Source organism: Ochotona curzoniae, unplaced genomic scaffold (genome assembly GCF_017591425.1).
Source record: "Ochotona curzoniae isolate NIBS_2020 unplaced genomic scaffold, NIBS_Ocur_1.0 contig_3520, whole genome shotgun sequence".
Classification (NCBI taxonomy): Eukaryota; Metazoa; Chordata; class Mammalia; order Lagomorpha; family Ochotonidae; genus Ochotona; species Ochotona curzoniae.
In genome coordinates, this window is record NW_024465894.1 from 21,971,084 (window position 1) to 21,997,453 (window position 26,370).

The following is a 26,370-nucleotide window of genomic DNA, read 5'->3' on the forward strand; positions in this document are numbered from 1 at the left end:
ACCCCAGGTTTGTCAGCTATGTTAAGCAACATAAAAAACAAAAACAAAAACAAAAAAGATCAAAAACAAAGACATGGTTTTGTTTAATTCAGTTTAAGTTGGGATTGCACCTTCCACCAACTCATCCTTTTTTTTTTTTTTTTTAGGATATATTTACTTATTTGAAAGGCAGAGTTACAGACAGAGATCTTCCATCCATTGGTTCACTTCTCAAATGACTGCAACAGCCTGGGTCAGGTCACAGCCAGGAGCCAACACTTTCTCCTGGGTCTCTCAGGTGGAGGGACCATCTTCAGCTGCTTTCCTGGGTGCATTTAGCAAAGAGCTGGGTTGGAAGCTGAGGAATATGAACCTGAACTTGTGTCCATATGGGATGCTGGTGTCACAGTAGGAGGCTTAACTTGCTATACTACAACACCAGCCCTGGGCCATTGCCCCATTTAAAAACAAACAACCCTAACAGTGCCACAATCGTCACTCATTCACTCACCCATTCAGCATGTTTTTGTGGAACATGAGCTATGTACCAAGCACTGTGCTGGGCACAAAATTATCGCCAGACAACTGCAGATCTAGAGTAAGATTAATCTCATGGCCTAGGCATTAGGAAGAGAAGAAATCATTTTTCTTTGAGCATTAATGATCAGCTCTGAAAAACGAAGGTAGTGGGGCCAGCATTGTGGTACATCACGTTAAACCTCTGCTTGGGTTGCCGACATCAAATTGAGCAGCCAATTTGAATCTTGGCTGCTCCACCTCTAACCCAGCTCCCTGCTAATACACCTGAGAAAACAATAGAGGACAGGACAAGTCCTTGGGTCCCTGCATACACATGGGAAACCTGGAAGAAGCTCTGGGCTCTTGACTCCAAACTGGCACAGCCAGGGCCACTTTGGTCACTTGGGGAGTAAAGAGCGGATGGAGAGTTCCACAATGGTTGGAAGATTCTCTCTGTTTCTCCCTCCGTCCCTCTCTCAAACTCTGCCTTTCAAATAAATAAAAATGATAACTATTATTATTATTACCTTCCTTGTTTTTTCTTGTCCCACTCCCACTGTCACAACAAGTTCTTTCGTTCCTTTGCTCCTGGTCGGCTCATGAGCATCCTTCATTATAGCTCTTTTTGCTATTGGTTGTTCAGGGCCAAATATGACACTTTCCCCAGAGCCTCATCAGAATTTCCCCCACATTTCACTAAGCCCTGTCTGCAGACAAGGTCTTGAGGTCAATGTAGGAACCTGCAGAGCCAAGGCCGACCGTAGATGCCTCCTTCAGAGAAAATTCAACTGGATACACAGAGTACGGGGTACTAGATTCCAGGAGTGGAGAGCTCACCTCTCTGGAGAACTTGGAAAGTCAGTGCAACTCAAGTTTACGAACCTCAGACCAGGACCATCCGGGTCAGACAGCCATTGCCAACTTCCGCTGGGAGTGACAGGCTGGGGCCCTATCTCAGCCTTGCTGGGCACCAGCAAGTGACCTCGAGCGGGTTGCAGAAAACTCAGAACACTGGAAACGCTCTCATTCATCGTTTTAGCTCCTTCCAATGCTCATCTCTGTTTAGTCTTAAGATGGTACAGCTTCATAGAGGCCACAGTCCCTTTGCTACCCTTTTCAAATCTAAAACGCTCTGAACACCAGAAGTTCTTTGCTTTGTTTTGTTTTGTTTTTCCTTTGGGTTTGGGCAGGTGGGCACAGGAGACTTAGTTGGCAGCCAAACCTGGCCTGAACTGATGTGAAGCTATTTATAGTCTTTCTGATCCCACTTAGTCTGAATCTGTGTATGTTTTGCCACAGGAATATTAATGGAATTGTTTACAGGGAGCGTTGCCAGACTCCACTGGGAATGTTTAATATACAGAAGAGGTAGCATCATGCCTTTACAAAATAAATAAATAAATAACTTTCAAACATTCAAATTCCTATATACTACAGGCTCAGCAGGTTTCACGGTGGTTAGCAAGACTACTGTGCCTGCAGTGTGGTCTCCGCAGCCAATCCACACTCCACCTTGTTGCTCCATGATTCTCTGCCTCCAAAGCTCCCTCTTTCTAAACATAACTGCCTCTTCTGGTAAAAAGCCGATCCAGGATAGGCGTGTTTGTCTAGTTGGTGATTCCAGAAAGGACTGTTCCTTCATGAAAATAGGAGGTGGTGTCACTTCAACAAGTCTGTGGAGGGGAGTAAATCAACAGTCCGAAGGACATCCTCTCTGTCTCTCCTTCTTTCTGTATATCAGATTTTCCAAATAAAAATAATAAATTAAAAATCGTTTTTAAAAAGTCTGTGGAAAATCAGCTTAAAAGATATTTCTATTTGGGTATAAAAAAAGTTTGAATTTTTTTTTCTGGCTGTCAGACCCAGATGGTCCTTGAAGCAGAGTCTGGAGCCCATGAAATTGATCTGCTCTCCGCTTGCTGATTCTCTGGGACAGGTGATCCCTTCCCTTTGGCATTGTCGCTTTACAGTTCATGCATGTTAGTGCAGCTTGCAGCTCCCACGTGGGAGGCGTGGATGCAGTTCCTGGCTTCTTGAGTGTGGTCCAACCCTGATTGTTGTGGCCATTTGGGGAATAAACCAATGGATGATCTATCTCTTCCTTCTGCACTCTTGTAACTCTGCCTTTGAAATACACAAATGTTTGAAAAAATAATAATAGTGCATATCATCATGGTAAAATGCATATTAACAAACTATACATTGGTTGCAAAAATGTCTTGCATGAAAAGAAACCTGCCCTTCAGTTCCATTTTTCTCAAGCATTTGCAAGTTTGCTATGTTGCCTTCCCTGTGGGGCCCTGCTGCCTGCAAGATATCTGGAGCTGATCTGTTGAGCTCTACCAAGAATAGTCACATGCACGCGATTGCCCTTCATGATCAAGACATCTGCCTTCGCCAAAGGTGGACGATTGCTTCACCTTTTACTTCTCATTGTAGTAAAATGTACCACAAAAAAGGTTACGCCTTAATCATCTTTACTTGTGCAGCTTAACTGTATGGTGCAGTCACATGACTGTATCATCAATTTCCAGAAGGGTTTTACACCCAGTGAACACCTCCTCATGGCCCAGTATCCAGGTCTTGGCAACCACATTGTACCTTCTGTCTCCATGCATTCGACTACACTGGCTACCTCAAGTAAGTGGACTCAGACACTGCCAGTGCCACATCTGTGCTTTGACACAGGATGCAAATTCTTTACGACTGAATAGTATTACCATATGCATACACAGTCACCTATCAGTGGCTGCAGCAGACTGGTGCCAGGATGCCCCTAGGTACTAAAATCTACAGATGCTCACTCTATATATGCTTTATATTGCATATATTTGCAGGAAATCTACCCATGTACTCCCTTTTCTAGATTACTTTTAATACTGAATACAATTAAAATGCTATGTGACTGTAGCTGTTACATTGTTGAAGGAATATGGATCGAAGAATCTGAACTTACTCAGTATTGCTGCCATTTTTAAAAACAACTTTTAATTCAGATTATTTGCACAGAAGCGAAGGGCTATCATGTCTTGCTTATCCATTTACCCATCAACTGACTCTTTTTGGCCATTTAGGGTAATACTGTTAGGAACACATGTGTCCTTACATCGCTCGAACCTCTTCATGTGCACTCTCTTGTAAGTAGAGTGTAGTTATTTTTTAAATGGGTCTTTGCTTATTTATTGAGAGATCAGGAGCTCCCGCAGGCCAGTTTACTCCCCAGATGCCTACCACAGCCTGAGGCCGGCCAAACACTGCTCCCCAGTCCAGCATTATGCGTGCACTTCTTTTTGCCAGGATAATCCTAGAGAGAATGCCACTTGGGAAGGAGCCACTGCTCCAGGAGAAAGAAAGAGTAAAGAGGGCAGCCTTCTCTGCCCCATGGATTTTAGAAAAAGGAAGGTGTAAGCTCATACCATGATGCACAGAAGCCTCTTCCAGCAAAGGCGGAAATGACAATGTTTGGGAAGTAGGCAGTGGGGGCAGGGACTTGACCTTTCCTCAGAGGGACAAGAATCCGGAAGTGGGCAGACACGTTGCATTCCAGAGGCCGAGTCTGGACTGTTGGATGGACTGTGGGGATAATACAGGGCATGGTACATGAGAGGGAGAGGTCTGCTTCCCAGGGCTTACAAGCAGATGCCAAGGACAGGGACGTGTCCAAAGTACTTGGGGGCAGTGCCACAAATGGTGGTCAGGCAGGGCAGAAGATCTCTCAGGCATGGATTGAAGAGTCACCCCCTGGAGTTAAGATGAAGAGGTCCCATGAGTGGGGACCTTGACAGCTACCACCAAGTGACCAGGCTGCAGGCTGCAACCTGGCACACCCAGGCAGCTCTCCCAGAGTGAAGGAGTGAGCACTGATTGACACAGGATCACCATCATCCACAGACCTCAGTGTGCGATTCCCTGCCCCAACTGCCAGGAAGACACAAGGGCCTGCCCCCACCCTCTCTCTTACAGCTGTGTGTCTGTAGGTCATTAGGAAGAGGATGGGGGAAGGGCAGAGCCAGCCCTAAGCGGACTCACCAGGTCAACCCGGGCAGAAGCTGCCTGTTGACACTGCAGTGGGGATTGTCTGAAGAGACAGAAGTATATGTGCTGTTCCTGCCACGCCCAAGTCCCCTTGACCAGCCAGTGTACCCAGCCCAGCTGCTGCAGGTGCCAGTTATTCCTCACCATGGAGCTGGAGGTTGCTTGACCAGACTCTTGCCTAAGGCTATCAACCTGTAGATATGCAAGTCCCAGATCAGAGCCCATCATCTCAAGGTCTCTGGCTGGAATCGGACAAAAGGCAGCTCACCTGACACAGTGTCTACTTCCCTTGCTGAGCCACGTGCACATACACTGCGGGGGAGGGGATGTCCCCTCAGGCTCTGCTTCTAGGATGTGCCACACAAGACATGAGCGTTTTCCCCTGGTCTGCATGTCCCTACTCCCCAGCAGGTGGAGGTGCCCAAGCATAAAGAAAAGGCATGAAAGGGCATTTCCTTAGCATAGGAAAATACAGTCAGAATGAGTCTGTACCCGTGACTTCAGAGATATCCTAAGGTCAAGGTGATTCCAATGACGAATTTATGCCCTAGAGGAAGATACCCAGGAGAGACCATGTGGGGGCAAGCGGCTCCCCTTGCCTGCAGCCTCTCTGGAAGTTGCTGTGTGCTCTCCTGAGCATATCCCAGTGCACTTCTTCTCCCATTTGTCCAGGCAAGCTCATGCCGGCAGATTTAGGACATATAACAAGGTGCCCAGCTAAACCCGAATTTCATATCAACACTAAATCACATTTAAAAAAAATTTTTTTTAAGACAAAATGACGGAGAGTTTGAGAAAGAGATCTTCCCTGCCTCAGCGCTTCACTAGTCAAAGGGCTACAACAGCCAGGGCCTAGCCAAGCTGTAATCAGGAGCCTGGAACTCCATCCAGGTCTCCTATATGAGCACAAGGACCCAAATACTTGTATTATCTTCTGCTGCCTTCTCTGGTGCATTATCAAGGAGCTGGATTAGAAGCAGAGTAGCCAGAGCTCAAATTGACACTACAACAGCAGCTACTACATATTTTAGTCCCAGTAAGATCATAGATTTTCACAGGACACACTAAGAAAACTATTCAAGCAGATCTAGAAGTGAAATCTGCCAGTGGGACTCAGGCATTCCATGCCCAAGTACCTTGGTCTGAATCCTGGTTCCACTTCTAATCTAGTTTCCTGCCAATGCTCCCCTGGAAGGCAGCAGGGGACGGCTCAAGAAGTTGGGTTCCTGCCGCCCAAATGGGAGACCTGGATTGAGTTTCCTCCTCCCAGTTTCGGTCTGTGTGCAGGCCTAGCTGACACTGGAATTTGGGGAATGAACTCATGAATAGGAGCTCTATCTTTTGCCTCCTGAAAAAAAAAAATTAATGAATTAAAACATCTTACTCATAATTAATCTGAAATTTAACTGAGCATCCTAATGTCACCTGGCAACTCTGTCTCACACAGTCTGACTGGGCAGAAGCCCCTAGACCTAACCACACTCCTAACTCCAGATGGCCAGCATGGAAAGGACAGGGTCAGCCATCCTTCTGTTGGGTTTAGGCTTTGTGGGGCCAGCCCCTCAGTCCTTCCTCTGTGGCTCTGATGAAAGCCACAGCCTCGGGGCCCAATACGATAGCCTAGTGGCTAAAGTCCTTGCCTTGCACACAAAATTCAGGATCCCATATGGGCACTGGTTTGTAACCCGGCTGCTCCCTTTCCCTCCTAGCTCCCTTCTTGTGATCTGAGAAAGCAGTAGAGGATGGTCCAAAGCCTTGGGACCTTGGTCTCGCGTTGGAGACCCAGAAGAAGCTCCAGGCACTTGGCTTCAGATCAGCTTGACTCTGTTCATTGCAGCCACTTGGGGAGTGAACCAGTAGATGGAAGATCTTTGTCTTTCCATCTCTCTGTAAATCTAACTTTCCAATAAGAATAAATGAATCTAGAAAGAAAGAAAGAAAAGAAAAGAAAAGAAAAGAAAAGAAAAGAAAAGAAAAGAAAAGAAAAGAAAAGAAAAGAAGAGAAAAGAAAAGAAAGCCACAGCCTCATACAGCTTAGACCTCAAGAGGAAACTGAGGACATGTAGCTAGGGTAATCATATGGCAGGCCCTGTCACAAGAGTCTGCCCTGAGGACAAACACGAGGGAGGATATCAGTTCAGTAAGTTTGCTTGTCTTGGAAGAAGCCCTGGTGCCTGTCTGACTCCTAAGATGAGAAAGGGAACAACTGGGAGAAGCAAATCCAGATGGAAGAGGCTTGCTGTGGCTGAGCCTCCACTGTGCCCCGGATGGCCACTTACACCTAACCTTTAGTATTAACTTGGTGCTGTTGGACAAGTGTACCCATCTGATGAAACTTCTTCCAAGTTTCCCATGTGGCTGCAGGTGGTCAAGGTCTTGAATCTTCTTCAATAGCCTTCCCAGGTGCATTAACAGTGAGCTGCCTAGGAAGTGGAGCAACTGAGATTCCAATCAGTGCCCAAATGTGATGCCAAAAGCAGTCAAAGGACCAATATGCTGTGCCACAATGTCGGCCCTCTACAATGGTGATTTCAGCATGTCCATGCCCTTTCATGGCTCCCCTGGTGAATACTCCTGGTTGTTCACTGTGAGAGAGACTGAGTGCCCATGCTGGGTGACAGCCCACTGGGAGCAACCCCAGTCAGTGACAGATGTGGCTGGATAAGCATTCAGTCCCCAAGTAGCTAGTGGGAGGAGCCACGATGGCTACCGCAGTAACTTTCTCATGGTAGTCTCCTTCCCCTTCCTGTCTCCCTCCATCCCTCATTGTCTTGACCATTGAGATTCCCTACCAGTGAACAGCACAGACTCCTTGACTGGTGATGGAGTGACATCCAAGTTAAAAGGACTGTAAGTCCCTGCAGAAGGCACATTGCTCCTACATCACTGCGTGCTCAAGACATGCTAAGTCAGGATCATGCACACCCTACACTCAGTTCTCAGGGTTGGGACCCCAGCCTAAGAGAGTGGCCAAAGCTCACTGAGGCTCACTGAATACTGTCTCAAGCGCTCCATATGTAACATCCCATTGAACATGTTAGTCTACATGAATAGATGGGTTCTACCTTTACCCTTAGTTAACGGGTAGATACAGTGACTGGCCTCAGTGTGCTTCAGACTCACATTTGAGTCCTCTTCTTTTTTTCCTTTCCTCCACCTTTCTTTCTTTCCTCCACCTTTCTTTTCTTTCTTTCTTTCTTTCTTTCTTTCTTTCTTTCTTTCTTTCTTTCTTTCTTTCTTTCTTTCTTTCTTTCTCTCTCTCTCTCTCTTTCTTTCTTTCTCTCTCTTTCTTTCTTTCTATTTATTTTTCTTCCTTTGAAAGGCAAAGTTGTACAGAAGGAAGAGGGAGATCTTTCTGCTGGTTCACTCTTCAAATGGCCACAATAGCTGGGGCTGGGGCAAGCCAAAGGCAGAAAACAGGAGCTTCTTTCAGATCTCCCATGTGGGCTCAGGGGCCCAAGCATATGGGCCATCTTCTGCCACTTTCTCAGGCACATTAGCAGCCAGCATTCAAACTGGTGCCCTTATGGGATGCAGGCACTGCAGGTGGTGGCTTAAGCCACAATGCCAGCCACAATGTCTGAGTCTTTAAGAAAGGTTCACACTGGACTTCTGGGTGGTTGTATCATCCTCCTCTTCTCCTCCGGATTGAGTTCTTCCACATGGGCACAACATGGGTACAAACAGGGCTGCAGCAGTTGGCTGTCGGCCAGCAGAGGGACATCTTGTGGCAAAGGTGCGGGTGGAACTGTGTGATGTGTGGTGTTGTAGCATTACATTCATTCCATTCCTAAGATATTTAAGGCCCACAAGCTCTGTTTTCCTCTGGTTCTTTGCCAGACAGAATGCTTCACTAACGAGTCACCTTTGTGTTTTTGCTCTGCTCTCACATTTAAAAAAAAACATTTATTTAAATTTGCAAGGCATATTACAGAGAAGGAGAGACAGAGATCTTCCACCCACTGATTCATTCTCCAAATCAACTGGCTGCAACAGCCAGAGCTGAGGCAATCCAAAGCCAGGAGCTTCTTCCAGGTCTCCCACATTGGTGCAGAGCCCAAGGACCTGAGCCATTTCTTGCTGTTTTTCCAGGCATATTAGCAGGGAGCTGGATTGGAAATGGAACAGCCAGGCCTTGAACCAAGGCCCATATGGGCTATTCCACCATAGTGCTGGCCCCTCTGCTCTCACATCTTGTGTACACTGCCCTGGCCTGCTGGTCCTCAGCGCTTTAAGTCCTGGTGCCTTTTAGGAGCCCCCTCCACTTGCACATGTCTTACTTCATTGAGTGGGCATTAAGTAGGTGACATGTAGGCTTTGGTATAAGAAATGGACATCTGGCCTAGGGATTAAGACACTGGTTGGAATGCCTTGTATTCACATCAGCAGTACTTCGGTTTAATTCTTAGCTCCAGCTTCAGGTCAGCTGCCCACGTGGACTTGGAGAGGCAGCAATGACGGCTCATGTTGTTAGCTCCCTACCACCCACACGGGAGACATGGATTGAGTTCTCAGTTCTCAGCTTCAGCTCTGACCCTGGGCCAGTTGTTGTGGGCATTTAAAGAGTGCTCAGGGCTCTTTGCTTGTTCTGCCTTCTCTTTTTATCTGTCCCTTAAACAACATTTTTCAAAAGCAAAAGATATCAGTTCAGAGTGGCTTGCCTGATCTTTGCGAACACAAATACTCAAGACTTAAAAAAAAATCACGATGCTAGTTGGCTCTGGCTTCAGAAAGCAGATCTCAGCAAGAGAGTTCTTTTTTTAAAAGATTTTTTTGTTTGAAAGGAAGAGTTACAGAGAGGAGTAGAGAGAAAGAAAGAAAGAAAGAAAGAAAGAAAGAAAGAAAGAAAGAAAGAGAGAAAGAAAGAAAGAAAGAAAGAAATTTTCCATCTGCTGATTCACTCCCCAAATGGCCACAACAGTAGGGATTGGGGTAGGCCTAAACCAGGGGCCTGGAGCTTCCTCTGGGTCTCCCACCTGGGTACAGAGGCCCAATCACTTGGGCCATCCTTCACTACTTCCCAAAGCATGTTAACAGGAAGCTGGATCAGAAGTCGAGCAGCTAAGCTGAAACCAATGCCCACATGGGATGCCAGCCTCATAAGTGACGGCTTTACATGCTGTGTCACAACACAGGCCCCAAGAGATCTGTCTTTCTGATTTGCTCCTTGCAAAGCCAAGTTCCCAAGGTCATGAAGAAAGGATTTCCCGAAGACTACTGTCACTTTCACTCAGTGCATTATTATCTGAGAATTCTCTGACAGAAGCTACAGGAATAATTTTCAGTGCTTTTGTTTGTTTTGGTAGTCATCAGATATTAAGCGTGGCTGTGTGGGAACCCTTAGGTGAGTAGCATTAAGTACATTGCTCAGGGGAAAGGGCATCTGTGTTTGCAGCCGGGCAGATGGTGCTCCGCTCCAATGGAGGCTTCCTCTCCACGCTGGGTTGCCAGAGAAGAGTTGGAGCTGCAAGGGCTCAGTTTCAATGACAGCTTTGAAACTAAGCACCCTCTTGAGCTCCTCTTAAAAGTTCAGGATGGAGAGACAAATGTAAAAACTGAGGGACAAAGCAAATAAAAGGAAGGATGAAATCAGTGAGCCAAACCAGTGCTAGGGCAGGCAGAAATGAGGACTGACACTTGGCCTCCATTGGGAAATCTTATAAATGGTGTGGGCTGTGGCCTTATCACAAGCAAGTAGGTCCCTCTCTGCAATGTAGGTTCCAGGAATCCGATCTCGTGAGCCTTTCCAGGGAAGGCCAACAATTAGATTTCAAAAAGTTTTTACATTAATTATTTTCACTTTATTTAAAAGCAGAGAAAGTGACACAGAGAGACAGATGTTCCATTTTCTGGTTCACATCCCAAATGTCTGCAACAGCCAGTGCTGGGCCAGGCTGAAGCCAGCGCCAGGAACTTCATCAGGATCTCCAAGTCATTGAGTCACTACCTGCTGCCTTCCAGGGAGGGCATTATAGTTTGGAAGCAGAGCCAGAACTCAAATCAGGTACTCTGAAAGACAGAGAACTCTCCCATCCACTGGTTCACTGCCTGAATGTCTGCAACTCATGGGGCTGGGCTGGGCTGGGCTGGGCTGGGCTGGGCCAAGATCTAGGTGCCAGAAACTCAGTTCAAGTCTCCCATATTGGTGGTAGGATCTCAACCTCTTGAACCACCAACTGCTGTGTGTGGGGGTGCATTAGCGGGAAGCTATAATCAGATGCATAGCCAGGACTCAAACCCAGGCACTCTGGTATAGGGCGTAGGCATCTTCAGTAGCATCTTAACCACCATCCCCAAAACCTGCCTTCTGCGTGGACTTGGGATGGAGTCACCTGGAAATGACCAAGCAGACACACCTGCCACCCTTTCTCCTTCCCAGAGAAGAGCTGAGAGAGCTGCTTGCAGCACTCTGTGCTCACCGATGGCTACAGCTCTGAGTGGTGGTACAGGGGGACAGACAGCCATGCCACTGAGTTTGGCTTGTCTCCTTACGAGCTGGACACCTGACCCTGCTCCTATGCCCCCATTCCCTCTACCACCTAAGGAGTCCTTTCCCTGTATGGACCAGGCACATTGCTATTTCACAGATGTTATCTTATTTACTATTCATAATTGAGCTGGGAGACAGGAACTCATGTTAACCTCATTGGCCAGCAGAGGCAAACCCAGGCTGAAGGAGGGTATCAACACTGCCAAGCTCACGTGTGCGTGCCAGGGAGATGAACCAGAGCTGAAACCTTCACACAAACACCTGTGCATCCAGGCAGCCGACTGACAGCTGCTTCTCTCTTCTTTGTCTATGTGGGTCAGGGCAAAGCCTGTAGCGGGTCACTGGGAGTCTTAGAACAAGCTCATCTGAAGTGCCCACAGAGGCTCTCAAAAACAGGATTGTTCCAGCGGCTGCCCTGGCGTCAGCACAGCACAGCCCTGACGCACAAGCTCTCTCTGGCTTTCAAGTGCCTGCCGGGCTCCAGGAATATTCCTTTCCCTCCCTCGCCTCCTGCCTGGCTCCCTCCACGTCTGCCTGGCACTGATTTCTGCAGGTTCAGCCAAGCTTTGAGCCTCTTCTGCCCTCATCAGCGCCATCATTTCACTGCCTGGGTGGCTGTGTTCACCTAAGGCCAGACCCACAATGCTCCCTGTGCTTTTCAATAGTTCTCTTGTCCTACAACTCAGAGGCACGTGTTCCAGGGAGGGGTGAGGGGGCATTCGGGGTGCCTTCACCTACTTGCTGCAATCACATGACCCTGCCCAAGTCACCTTCCCTTTCTTAGCCTCAGTCGCTTCATCTGTACAATAAGTACAGTAGACTGACAGTGACTGTTATCCACCCAAAGTCCCTAATCTTCCATCCATTCTGGTTGGAAATTCACAGTGCACCCAGATAACATAATGAAGGCTCTGATAAGTTCTGCATAGCCAGGGGACTGCTGACTTAGCCTGACCTGGAGTGTCCTAAATTCCCAAAGTGACTCGGCTTTTAAAGTAATGTCAATTGCTACACCTTGTACCAGTGTTGCGTGGAAGACACTTGGCCAATGTTCAAGTTCCTTTTGGGGCTTAAATTCTCGAATTTGATAGCCACTTAGAAGACAGGATCAGGGGGCTGTTTAGCTGTATGTCTTTTGGACTCTGCAAGACGCCTGGCCTCTACTTTCTCAGCCAGAACAAAAGAATACATATCTGCTTATCTGGCCAACCTGGGTCTCCACAATATCCCCTTATTTCTGGCAGTAAAAAAAATAGATTTTATTGATTCAAAAGTCAAAGGTTCTGGAGAGAGGAAGAGAGAGAGAGATCTTCCATATGTTGGTTCACTCCCCAAATGGCTACAACATTGGTGGCTGGGCCAGGCCAAAGCCAGAAACCTCGAGCTTCTTCTGGGTCTTCTATGCAGGTACAAGGTCCCAAGGCTTTGAGTCACCCTCCACTGCTTTCCCAGGCCACAAGCAGGGAGCTAGATGGGAAGTGAAGCAGCCAGGACATGAATCAGCACCCATATGGGATTCTGGCGCATGCAAGTGGAAGATTAGTTGGTTGAGCCATCATGCAAGCTCCATCAACTAAATCTTAAAACAAAATGCCTAACCTACCAAACACCATGGATTAGCCTTGTCTACCTTAAATATATTTAAGATACTTTGTTGGCCTACAGCCAGCAAAAGCCATCTAAAACCAAGCCAATGTATAATGAAGTGCTGCATGTCTCATAATCTATGGAATGTTGCACGTTGTAGAGTAGTGGTTATTCTCCTTCATGGCCACATGGCTGACTTGGAGCGGGACTGCTGCTGAACACTTTCCAGCAGCCACTCAGGATAACATCCAGTGCATTGCTAGCAGGACAAAGAATCAAAATGTAAGTTTGGTGTCCACCCATAACATTTCAAATCCACATCATCGTCATGTTGAGAAATCATCAATGTGGCCACTGTGAGTTGGGGACCTCTGCAGCTGGAGCTTGGGCTCTAACATCCTGCAATGGAAAGAACCTATCTCATCTATTTGGCAAGGGGCATGATGAGAATCAACATGAGAGAAAGCAAAAAAGAAAGGTGCTAGGGGGTGTGCAGAAGGTGAGGGAGGGGAAGAGCTTGGCAGTTGAAGCAAATAGTCACCCTGTGGGACTGTGTGGGCACCAACCCAGGTGCCAAGGAGAAAGGGCTGATCACGGGGACCTCAGCAAGAGTGGGCAATGCCTAATCTGGGGCGGACCTTGTAGGGTCACTGCTGTGCCAAACAAGGTCAAAACAGTGCTAAGCACAAGGCCAAGCCTGACACGAGGTACTTATAATAAGCCCAGCCACTTTGAGGGCAACCTGTGGCTCTGCAACCTTGGCATTTCCTGGTTCCCTCCCAGACCCAGCTACAGAGCCTGCATTTTAACTTGCCCCTAGATGGTCTGCATGCCCACTAAGAGAATGAATATTCTCTCCTCAAATGACCTCAACTTCTGAGGTTCAGCCAGGTTGAAGCCAGGTCTCCAAGTACATGGGCCATGATCTGCCACCTCCTATGCACATTAGCAAGGAACCTGGATCAGAAATACAGGGTATCTGAGACTCAAACAGGTGTCCCAGTATAGGACAATGGTGTCCCAAGCAGTGATTCACCTACTGTACCACAATGTCTGCCACTCCTCCTTCCTTGCACAGGCATACATCCCAACCCACCAAGAAGTGACCAGGCCTTGCTCTCCTGGAATCAGAGTGCCCCTAAATGCCTGGCTGCACCAATACTATGTAATGGAGGAAAACACTGCAAGGAAACCCAAGACCCCAACACAGAGAAGCCACCTGGTGGGCCCAGAGGCGCAAGCCTGTGCCATGTTCAGGTTCTGGCTAAAACAGCCGAGTCACTGACCCTCTCCAACATCACAGACAGCTGAGCCCCACTCCAATTTCCAGCCCAGAGGCTTGGGAGAAACACCTGGTGCTGGCTGTTAGAGGCTACTGCACTGTGGTTATGCTTGTTCCTCAGCCACATGTGGAGGCTCACTCATTCTGCACACCCGGCAAGTGCTGCTCCCAGTGCAGCAATGGAACAGGGCAGAGGACCTTCCCTGGTGGGACCAATGCACTCGCTCAGGAGATGGAAACAGACAAGGGAAGGTCCAAGCATGTGGTTTCAGAGAGGTGAGGAGTGATGTGGAGGACGGGGAAGCTACTTAAGAAAAACAGGGGACATCTCTCCCTGGGTCTATCCAGTGGATGGACTGTGAAATGCTCAGAGGGAGCTCAATGCCACTAGAGGGACATACATGCCCAGGCCAAAGTCGTCAAGTACAGAAGGTCTGGGAGGGGGGTGCACAGTATGGGGAGTTGGGGAGGAGGATAGGAGGATGGGGATGAGATCAGAGATGAAGTCATAGAAGTTGGCAAGGGCTGGAGCTGCTGCGTCCAGCTCAGCAGCCCAAGCCACACAGGGCTGAGTAACTCAAAACTGAACATAAGCTCAAATGTAGCTGCTCGGTCCCACTGTGCAGCGGTTGCACGTGGCCAGTGGGCGCCATGCTGCATGGTGGAGATAGAGAACATTGCTAATGTTGATGGAAGTTCTATCAGCTGGCATTGGCTACAGAACACACCACAAATAGACCAGGATCCAAATTCAAGGTTAAACTAAGTGCCCTTGGGCTTGGTGTTTCATTAAACTCTTTGAGATTCTGGTTTTCCCCAGGGCTAAATGAGGCTCTTCCAGTCTGATTGTGCCTCCAGATTACCCACGGCAAGATGCCAGGTCCACCAGAGTACTCGCAGTAAGAAGCTAGGCCTTATGCAAAGAGCATGAGCAAGATCTCATCTGTGGCAACTGGCAGCAAAGAGGTCTGTCCGCCTGCCTTCTCTGCAGCCTCCTTTATGCTGCCAATCTGGAACTCCCTGATGTGAAAAAAAAAAAAAAACAAATAAACAAAACCAAAAAGAACAGAGCGTGGCTACTATTTCAGGGCAACGCACAGAAGGGAAATTGCCACAATTAGCCGAAGCTGTTTGCCTCTTTGGCACCTAACATCTGCCGGTGTGGAAACGGCTGCTGGGTCTCATGGCATCAGAGCAAAAGGCCTGGGCAACAAACCAGGTGAGCCCACAGGCAGCCCTGAGTCAGCTGGGACACAGTCTATGAGGGCCTTGAAACATTGCTCGGGCAACCAATTTGTCTTGGGAAAAGGATGAGAAAGAATGTTGCTTTCTCAGACAAGTCAGGAGAGGGAAGCCACACGTGGAAATATCAGTTCTGCTGGGACTCAAGGAGACCTGCTTGGGCATTGATGACATCTGTGACATCCCCTCACAGGGCAGTCACCTAATAACCATCCTCATCTGGGAAATGGGGACACGATGAGATACCCTGAATGGCGTTAGTGGAGAAATGATCTCTAGGAAGGCACTTGGCATACAGTAGGTACTCAGTAAATGGTAGCTGAGTCACCACCTTATAAGACAGAGTCAGGGGCCCGGTGGCATGGCCTAGCGGCTGAAGTCCTCACATTGAATGTGCCAGGATCCCATGTTGGTGCCGGTTCTAATCCTGGCAGCTCCACTTCCCATCCAGCTCCTTGCTTGTGGCCTGGGAAAGCAGTGGAGGACGGCCCAAAGCTTTGGGACCCTGTACCCATGTGGGGGACCTGGGGGAGGTTCCTGGCTCCTGGCTCCTGGCTCCGGATTGGCGCATCACCAGCCGTTGTGCTCACTTGTGGGGTGATTCATCAGACGGAAGATCTTCCTCTCTGTCTCTCCTCCTCTCTGTATATCTGATTTTGTAATAAAAATAAAATAAATATTTAAAAAAGAAAAAGACAGAGTCAGGTGAGGAAGACAGATGGGCACAGGGCTGTTTGGCTCTCAGGTTCCCAGAGTTCCTTTATTGATTCACTCATTCATTCAACTACATTCACTCTGTGAATGGGTGCCATTGGCCTTGGACTTTAATCAGCCTTGGCTCCTCCTACTCATCTTGGCCCCACTGGGAAGCCCAGCTGAACTCTACATTTCCTTTCAGCTCTAACACAAAGCTGGCAGTTATCCTGGAAAAAACCAGGTTCAAACATGGAAAGTGAGAAAACTACTGAGGCCCAGAATCATACAATCCTGGACTGGCAAATATTTGTTTAAGACGTTCTGGGAGCTAGCATTGTGGCATAGTGGGTAACACTGCCATCTGTGACAATGGTATCCCATATGGGTGATGGCTCAAATTCCAACTGTTCTACTTCTGATCTAGCTCCCTACTAATGGCCTGGGAAAACAGTGGAAGATGGCCAAAATGCTTGGATTCCTGCACCCAAATGGGAGACCCAGATGAAGCTCCTGGATCCTGGCTTTGATCTGGCCCAGCATTAGACATTGCAGTCATGGGGGAGTGAATGAGCAGATGGAAGATCTCCCTTTCTTGTCCTCTCTGTGATTCTTTTTTAATAACCATTTTTAAAATGACCCTATGGCCCATTTCCTGAATTATCTCAAGAAGCCCATTCCTGAGGCCAGCAAAGGATATCGAGTGCCTTGTCAGAAGATGGAAGGCAGAATGCATAGGACTACACTAACTGGCAAAGCTTTGCAATATGTTCCTGGGTCTGTGGATGCACTAAAGTGGTCTTGGTCAGCCAACAGACCTTGGAAAGATTTCTCAACCCTGGTGTAACAACAGGCAACATCTCAGAACTATAAAAACCACTCAAGTAACATTCTTGGAACACTATTCCTCAGACTGAGGTTTCTAAGGCATTATCAAATGACTCCCTCATCCCCAGGAACACCAGTTCAAGTCCCAGCTGCTCTGCTTCCAATACAGCTTCTTAATGTGCCTGGGAAAGTAGTGTAAGATGGTCCAAATCCTTGGGCTTGTGCCACTCACAATGGGAAACCTGGATGGAGTTCCTGGCTCCTGGCTTCAGCCTGGCCTAGTCCTATTTAGTCAATCAGTGGATAGAAGATCTGTCTTGTGCTCTATCTTGTTTTTCAAGTAAAAATAAAATCTTAAAAAGACAGAAATAATCCCATTCTCAGTGATGCTGATGGATGGATGGCCTCCCACTTGCCTGTGTTCCTGCTGCCTTACAAAGTTGCTAAGCACACAAACTTGAAGATAGTTAATAATGTATGCATTCCAAGATCATGTACCTGACTGAATGTGGCACCTAACATGGAACAGAGTTCTCAGTTAGTATGTCTATAAAATGAGCACAAGAACACCACTTCACGGAGCAATGACACAGGTCAGACACACAGTGGAGGTGGCATTCGCTGTCTCCCTCCTCTCCGGATGAGGGCAGAGAGCCACCAACCCTAGCTCTGGCCCCTGCACTATTTTCCTTCAGCGGGACATCAGATGGAGCTCAAGCATTATCAGTACACTTGTGAACCACCTGTGTCTTAGGGCAGGGGCTGACTTCAGTTTACCACATAAGAGACAGGATGGACGGTTAAGCACCACTTTCTGGCTTAGTGCCACGGGCACCCTGGAAAGCCATGGCTGCTGCTGCTGTCAGGACCTGTGAGCACTTGTAAACAGGGAAGCAGTCCCTCCAGGTGCAGAAACTCCATGCATGGACAGGGGGAAATAGGAAGAAGTTAACCAGTGGGAGGCTGGCTCTGCCTCCTGTTGCTTCTGAACTGATCCATACAGTTGTCTTCATGTCTTCAGTCCATAACCCACCTCTTAACCAGTTGCTGGTGGCCTCTCTAAGAAGGGCCCAATCCTCCAGAGATGGCTGTGGTCCCTGCCTCATGCCAGCCACCTTCTTCTACTTGTCTCCTTTTCCAGGGCTCTAACCCATCTGCTACTTCCTATCCCCATCTCTAACACCTTGTCCTAAAGGGAAGGTAAGGGATTTGATTTCCTGGGGGATCATGGGGAACTGGATTTTAAAGTAGTCCAAATGTGAGGCATCAATGGGAAGAAAGTGAGTGGGACACACTCTAGTGGAGGGAGGCTTCCATTTGTTATGCCCCAGTGCACCTACTACCTGCAGCGGCACTCTGCCGGTTAGGAACACAGGTAACCTCTGCCCTGGGGAGCTGGTTGGCACAGGTAGCAAACTGAGGCTTGAGGATGATGAAGTACTACTTTCTGCACAAGGCTACCCAGCAGGAAGTGGCAAGAAGCTCAAGGTGAGTGAGCTTTCCTAAGAAGACTTTGGGGCTTGTCTTGGAACCCTCCTGGCTCTCAGTTTGTCTCATCCAAGGTTGTTTGGTGAGTATGAGACCCAAAGCACTAAACCAGCCAGCTATCGGCTGCATCTCCTTCCCCAGGGCTGGGGGTGTTCTCTGTACTCACCAGGTGCACCCAAACTTCAGTGGCAGCAGGTTAGCCGGCCTCCGTTTTGGTGGATCTGTCACTGCAGGCCGGCCCTAGGAGGTTCTACACAGGCCCTGGGCCTGTGGGACAAACCAGTCCCAAGCACCTGACTCACTACATTGTGACGTCACACCACAGGAGGGCCTGCTGGGACTCCTGACGTTAGGGCCCAGGAGAAATGGTCACTTCCAGGAGCTGTTCTCAACCAGCCCTGCTAATGAACCAAAGAGGTGTGTCTGCCACATGGCGAGTGTCTTGTGTTTGGCACGCAGCCTAGGTGATGCTGATACAACCACCCTACTGCCATGGTTCCTGTACTTGCTTGGCTTGAATTAACTTGATTAAAACAAGCCTATCTCTTTAAATAACACTTTTCCCACTGAAATCAACTCACATGAGTATTTCTAACTCTGCTCATTGGCTGCGATTGAGTTAAAATCCCAAAGTAGTTTTTACTTTGGCATACCCCTGACTTTTCCCCTGCTATCCACCTGGTGTGGCCTAGAGCAAACAAAAGAATTTAAATATTAGCTCAGGACAACAAACAGGAACATAAATCAGACTTGCCCCTCTCCCCGCGGCTCAGTCCAACAGAGTTGTCCCTTGGGTTATCTTCTATGTTATCAATGCCTGGGCTACTTTACACTGTAAGCAACTGATAAATCAGGCACAGTTTATATTTAATCAGTCTCAAAGAAGAGAAAAATTCACAAAAGGGGGCAAAGTGTTAGAGGCTTCCAGAAGTTCCAGCTCCTTTTTCTTCTTACTTTGGGGTAGGGCTGGGAGCCTTTTGACCAAAGAGCAAACGACTCTGCTTGGTCGCCCTAGATTTCAGAGACGCAAACAGTGGGCGTCAAATGTCAGAATTGATTAGAATCCACTTCCAGCATTCCTGATTTGGTGGGTCAGGGGGTGCACTTTGGGAACAGGGACGCTGGCCTCCCAGATCTGGCTGGAAGGCAGCACTGCCAGTGGATGGCCATGTTCAGGCACAGCAGGAGAATCGACAGGAGCCAGAGCTCTGCAGCCAGAGTTAGTTCAGCTCTCAGGTCCAAACTGTGTTGTTTATTAAGGATCTGTTCATCGTCAGAACCAAGTACTGTGGAGACACAGCTGTTGTTAGCCTCTCGGCCTTATTACCAAGGTCATTACTACGCCAGCTGCAAGCACCTGCTGGTCTTTGTCTGTGGGGTCTTGAGCTGCTGGAATCTACCTTGCCTAAAAGGCAGGCAGCTTCAAGTGCAGGAACTAAAGCCTCCCAGGAAATGTCCTCAAGTAGTGACTATTGGCAGTGGGTAGCCAGACACTCTGGCTTCCGCCCTGCTAGGTAGGACAGCTTGCAGGCGCATTCTGTACCACCTCCCAGAGGCCCCCACAGGACCTGTGTCCACGGGGTCAACTATGGTGAAAGAACAGCTTCTGTGGCCCCTTCCTCCCATCACACCTTTCCAATTCCCCGCTGGTGTTTTCTGCATCGATGCCTCAAACAACTTCCACTGAAATCCTGGTCTCAGGGGCTGTTTCTAGGCACCAATGTATAAACCGACTTGGTATCATTTCCAATTTCTGGGCAAGACTGGTGAGTGTCAGCGGGCACATGGACATGTCTGCTGGTTGCCCACTGGAGTTTCATCAAAGATGCCCTGAGGAAATGCAACAATTAATTGACTCAGGGAAGGTAACCAGGACTTTTTCTTTTGCACAGGGAGGCCATAACGGACTACTTGTGGGAGATTGACATGCTACAGAAATTCTTCCTGCTTTCCACCCCCTAAACAATTCCTCTGGAAATAATATGAAGGCAGGAGCCAGCATCGTGGTACAGTGGGTTAACTCACTACCTGCAACACTGACAGCACCATATGGGTGCTGGCCCAAGTCCTGGCTGCTCTACTCTGATTCAGCTCTTGGCTAATGTGCCTAGGGAAATAGCAGAAGATGGCCTACTACAGCAGGATTAATCCAACTCTTCCATGGCCTTCAAAGGGGCCCTAGTTCTCATCTTAAACTCCTCCCTCCTGAATAAACTCTTCCCAAGGAGGGTCCCCCAAAACACATAATCCAAGTGGAGACCCTGCATGACAATAAAATCTTCTGGTACAGTTCTCATCACCCTGTGATTAGACACTGTATGTGCAGAAATTCTGGAACTGCCACGGGTGGATTCACTTACTGCTCTCACACATTACTCTTAGGAGAGAAGGCACCCCACAATTCTCCTCACCTGGGCTCAAGCAAGAATGGAGCCCATTGTCTCTGAGCCTTGTGTCCACCATTGTGGTAGTCACCACTCACTCCACCTGGGCTGATTCCAAGATGTCAGGATGGAGCCCCGGCAGGAGAATGGCAGCTCAGTTTATGCCCTGTCAACCACAGATCTCAATGCCCATTCTTGTACTTTATACCCTTACATTTACAAAAATGCCTTTGACCTGGCAATTTCTCTTTAAATCTTTTTTCAAAAGATTTATATTTTATTTGAAAGGAAGTTACAGAGAGAGAAAAAGATATCTCAAGAATCTTCCATTTGGGGCACGCCGTTGTCAGGCTAGTGGTTAGAGTCTTTGCCTTGCATGCACCAGGATACCATATGGGTGCCAGTTCATGCATGTCTCAGCTGCTTCACTTCTCTTCCAGCTCCCTGTTTGTGGACTGGTAAAGCAGTTGAGGACGACAAAGCCTTGGGACCCTGCACCCACGAGGGAGACCCAGAGAGGGCTCTGGGCTCAAGATCAGCCCAGCTCTGGCCATTGCGGTCACTTGAAGAGTGAACCAGTGGATGGAAGATTTTTCTGTCTTTCTTCTCTGTAAATCTGACTTTCCAATAAAAATAAATAAATCTTGAGAAAAAAAAAAAAACCCTTCCATTTGTTTGTTCACTCTCCAAGTGGCCATAATAGCTGGGCTAGACCAGGCTGAAGCCAGGAACTGGGGACTTCTTTCAGATCTCCTTCATTGGCATAGGGGCCCAAGCACTTGGGTGATCTGCTGCTGCTTTCCAAGGTGCATTAACAGGGAGCTAAATAGGAAGTGGAACAGCTGGGACTTGAACTAGGTCCCCACATGGTATGTTGGTGTCGTAGGCAAGTACTTAAGCCATTCCAACACAATAATGGCCTCTATCTGTGCTCTTAAAAATGTGTACATTTTAAAACTTGTATTTTATACCTCAATAAAGGTGAATATATATATATATATATACCACAAACATATACATATCTACAGTAGACACGCCAGGAGAAAATATACTAAATTGTAACAAGTAATTGTTTTAATGGATGAGATTATAAATGATTATTTTCTCATCTCAGATTTGTCAAACATTTCCTGGATGTTCCATTTTTTATATGATAGAATGACAAAATATGGGCCCGGCAGCGTGGCCCAGCGGCTAAAGTCCTCGCCCTTGATGTGCCGGGATCCCATATGGGCACCAGTTCTAATCCTGGCTGCTGCCCCCATCCAGCTCCCTGCTTGTGGCCTGGGAAAGCAGTCGAGGACATCCCAGAGCATTGGGACCCTGCACCCATGTGGGAGACCTGGAAGGAAGCTCCTGGCTCCTGGCTTCAGATTGGCACAGCACTGGCCGTTGTGGTCACTTGGGGAGTGAATCATCGGACGGAAGATCTTCCTCTCTGTCTCTCCTCTCTGTATATCCGCCTTTCCAATAAAAAATAATAAAAATAAATCTTTAAAAAAAAAAAAAAAAGAATAACAGGGCCCAGCGCGGTGGCACAGTGGTTAAGGTCCTCGCCTTGCACGCCCGGGATCCCATATGGGTGCCGGTTCTAATCCCGGCAGCCCCGCTTCCCTTCCAGCTCCCTGCCTGTGGCCCGGGAAGGCAGTCGAGGACAGCCCAAAGCTTTGGGCCCCTGCACCCGCGTGGGAGACCCGGAAGAGGCTCCTGGCTTCGGATCGGCATAGTATCGACCGTTGCGCTCACTTGGGGAGTGAATCATCAGACGGAGGATCTTCCTCTCTGTCTCTCCTCTCTGTATATCCGCCTTTCCAATAAAAAATAATAAAAATAAATCTTTTAAAAAAAAAGAATAACAAAATTTGATTTTTTAAAAAAATGTATAAGCTATGAGAGGTAATTATTTATAGTGATTTACAACATACCAGCTTTTTCATGTTTGTGGGATGAAGGCCTATGAATTTGCGCCTGTGAATCCAGCAGTCTAAGTATTCAAGCCAGGCTCAGGCTCAAACCTTACATCCCCAACTCAGTCACCCACAGTGTCCTCATTAGAAATAAACACTATGTTTAATCACCCACCCTCTCTTCATACATTGTTTCTCTTTAACCACATCACATACTCACCAAGGGCTGGGAGAATATCTTTATTCTTTGTATTCCCAACAGCTGCTAGCACCTAGAAAGCACAGAATTTTGGAGAAAACAGATGCAATCTGCCAAGGAGGATGCTGTGTCACTGGCTCAGGTTGTTCACAGCACAAACTCTAAGCAATGATATAAACTGCTGCTGGGTGGATACTGTTCTCCAGGGCATTCAGGGTGCTGGGTCAGATGGCCAGAGGTCCTATCCCTGCACTTCCTAGTAATGTGATCCTGAGGACGTCATCCCCACCCTGGGTTTCCTTATCTATAGTGGGTTTGCCGAAATGCTTAAAGCAACGTAGTGTGTGTGTTCAATGCCCTCTACAAACTATAAAAGACTCTATAACATTACATGTGGCATTTTTATGAATCTCACCTCTGCCTTTCTTTCTAACCTCTTGACCTCTTGATTATTACCTCTACTTTTTCACTGGCTTTCAGTCAGCTCCCAGAAACTCTCTCTCACACACACACACACACCCAGCAGGGCCTTTGCCCATGCTGCTCCAGCTTTGCAGATTTCACCTTTTGCATCTGGTTCCTTCAGATGATTCAACCTTCAACCTCAGAGTGTCTTGAGGCTTTACCTAACTACGTCAAACTGGCTTCTGCCTTCCCATTATCATTTTTTTGTCATTCTGCTTTATTAAGGACTTACTATCATTGTGTTTGTTTAGTGCTGGTCACCCATCTCCCATTCCAAATCTCTGTTTCAAGTGTTTATGTCTGTTTTTGTTCTCTGCTGTCTCTCCTATGTTACTGAAGCATAGGTGCTGAAAATTCATTTCGTGAATAAACTGACAAACAGTTTGGGGCAATCAGGGCACAGGCTGTGTGTCTGTAGTTCTGCCTGCCACCTGTTTTGTATAAAGGGCACACAGTGAGACAAGTGTGCTATCTGCTCCCACCCCGGTGGCGGAGGACACCTGCCCAGAGATCTGAACCTTGCTTGTCACCACCGGCAAGGATCTGTGTCAGTCACAATGTTGGAGAGCAGGGGTTTGGGGAATAAGATAGGCATTGTGCTGCCCACCAAGATGCACACATTCCCTTAAATAGCTGAGATAGAGCTGCCCCGAAAGCTCACACCTCTCTCTGCCAGCATCTTTGCTCTGTTTTCTGGCCCCACTCGGTAAGCAAGGGGATCAGACTGCCCTGCTTTACCCTGGGTGCTCGTGGCCTTCTCTGTGAGGTTGCTTGAAAGTTCTGGAGCTGATGTACGCCCTGCCAACACCACGGTGGAATTTTCTAATCCATGCCAGAAATGGAGCTCATTAATTTTTGTCTCCAAGAGAAAGAAAACACTTGTTGAGGAATGGGTGTGCTCCACACTGCTGAAGGAGGAGGCAGTAGCCCTGCAGGAAGATTAATCTAGGTATGACCGTGAGCTGAGCCATTGCTGGTGACATCAGTGCACTGCAAAGCCCATGGTCCACACTGCCAGCCACCAGCTACCTACGGGTGACACCAGACATGGCAAGAACGTCCTTCCCCCCTCCAATTCTAATGTGGCCACCCAGTTCATTTCCAGAACATTCTTTTCCCTGTGTCTTCCCAAAAGCCTGCAGCTTTTAGGGTGTCACACTTGAATGGATCAATTCCTCAGTGCCTTGACCTGTCTCCACCAGACAGATAGCCAGGACCTTTCTGCATAGGGTGAGTAATTTAACTCATGCAGTGCTTCTTTGTAAATAGAAAACAGCGCAGAAAGGGGAAAAGTTGAAATGCCGGGACAAGCGGCCAGAGCTTCAGATGACATTCTTTTCCCAATGTTTTTCTGGATACTTTCTCCTCTACTATTACGGACACATCTATATTATTTTTGTGTCCTACAGATAACAATAAAACTATCCCAATTTTGAGAAAACTTGCTTGTGTGGATATGTTTTTTGGAGAAAAAAAAATAAAAGTTCATGACAGTGACATCAGTCTTAATGCCTTTTTGGCACAGATGGTTTAGCAGCCGTTCAATCTGCCCTGTTATTAGAGGCAGTTGGTTCAAAGTGTTGGAGACACATTGAATGGAAAGTCAGTAAACACTTTAGTGTGAATTGGTCTGACTTCTTTCTCTGTCTCCCAAATACACATACCTCAAAGAGGGCACCCACCAAGAGCTTTGTGAGAATCTACAGACTTGCAAGACATGAGACTGGAAGGAAGAATGAAAGTTGCCTAAATGAAACTGGCTAGCTAACCTGTGCCCAGACTTGGAGCTCTCTGAGTCCATGTTCACCATCAGTCTGATGGAGAATATTGGTTCAGTTGCAGGCTAGATGCTACCTCCTCAACATCTAACTTTTCTGCAACACAATTCAAATCAGGGACTAGGTGGGCTGGGCTGAGTTGGGCCAGACAATTTCATCTATTTATTAGCTGCTAGAAGGGCCTGCTAGATCAAAGGCAGAGAACTGAACTCAATTGCCCTTTCTAAATTTTATTATACTTTTTTTCTTCTGCTTTAAGAATCTTCTTCAAAACTCTACTGATTAAAAAAAATCAAGAAAAAAAAAAAGCTGATTAGCAGGGTTTGAGAAGAGCCCTCCTGTGATGAAGTGGCTGTGGAAGGCAGGTTTCAGGAGCTATGTCTGGAGAGAAGGACCTGGAAGAGGAGGGCTCGGATAACGATGTTTAAGTCCTGCACACTCAGTAATCAACTGCCATACTCTTCAGGTACGCGGGGCAGACGCCCAGGGCTGAGCGGACTGCCTGAGCTCAGCCCTAAAGCCACTAAGAGCACAACTTTAAGAAATATGTACACAGTGCAGTGGGAGTGACATAAGGCAGACAAGAGAAAGGACATCTTAAAGTTAAATGCACAGGTCATCACAGAAATACAGTCACAGAGAACTCAGACCTTCGGCAAGCTTTAGGATTTCTTCTAGTTTTTTTTTTTTTTTTTAATTTGTTTGAAGTCTGAGTTACAGAAAGAGAGCGAGGGACAGAGACCTCCCATTTGCTAATTCACTCCTCAGATGTCTACAATGCCCAAGCTTTGGCCAGGATTCTAGAGCTTCACCTAGGTCTCCTCTTGTGTCATCTTCTGATTTCCCAGGCACATTAGCAGGAAGTTGGATCAGAAGTGGAGCAGCTGGGACAGAAGCTGGCACCCACATGGGATGCCAGCATTGCAGATAATGGCTTCATCCACTATGCCGCAATGTTGATCCCCAAGCTTTAAGGTGTGTCATGAAGAGCCATTTAATTCTGTATCCTGAGATGAGAGGGGGACTGGCAAACTTTGTATCGATTACAGAACAGAGGATTGAAAGATGAGAGGAGCGGGGATGCCCTTCAGTTTGGGGAGAATATGCTTAGGGCAGTGAAATGGGGTAGGCACAGATAGGAATACACAGAGCTTGGCCACAGGGTGGTGGGCAATGGTATATAGGGGTTCACAAACTTCAGGCACAGAAACAGGGACTGGGCCATGATGGCGAACATTTTTAGGGACCTGGGTTCGGGAGTAGGATAAGACAGGGGCAAGAGTTTGAGTGGGATAAGACTGTGCAAGGTAGGGCTAGTACAGTGTTACAGCATGCTACTCCTCAAATGAAAATAAGTCTTAAAAAAAAAAAGATTATGCAAGGCAAGCTGGATGTATTCGAAAGAGGAGAAGATGGGAAGGCCAATGTAGCCCTTCAAGGTGCTGTTCTACCATATCACCATGTGGATTTACGATGGTGCACATAGCACAAATG

At 47.5% G+C, this 26,370-nt stretch overlaps 1 protein-coding gene across 3 annotated transcripts in view; it reads right to left on the minus strand.

The window, feature by feature from the left end:
• Positions 1–26,370, minus strand: part of BANF2 (BANF family member 2) — a 55,386-nt gene that overhangs the window by 21,199 nt on the left and 7,817 nt on the right. The window contains exon 1 of one of the 3 annotated variants that reach the window (XM_040981811.1): positions 18,310–18,512. The exons of the other annotated variants lie outside the window; for them this stretch is intronic. The gene's annotated coding sequence lies outside the window, so the exon portion shown is untranslated. Of the gene's footprint in view, positions 1–18,309; positions 18,513–26,370 lie in introns of those variants that run through there. 3 annotated transcript variants of the gene reach the window in all.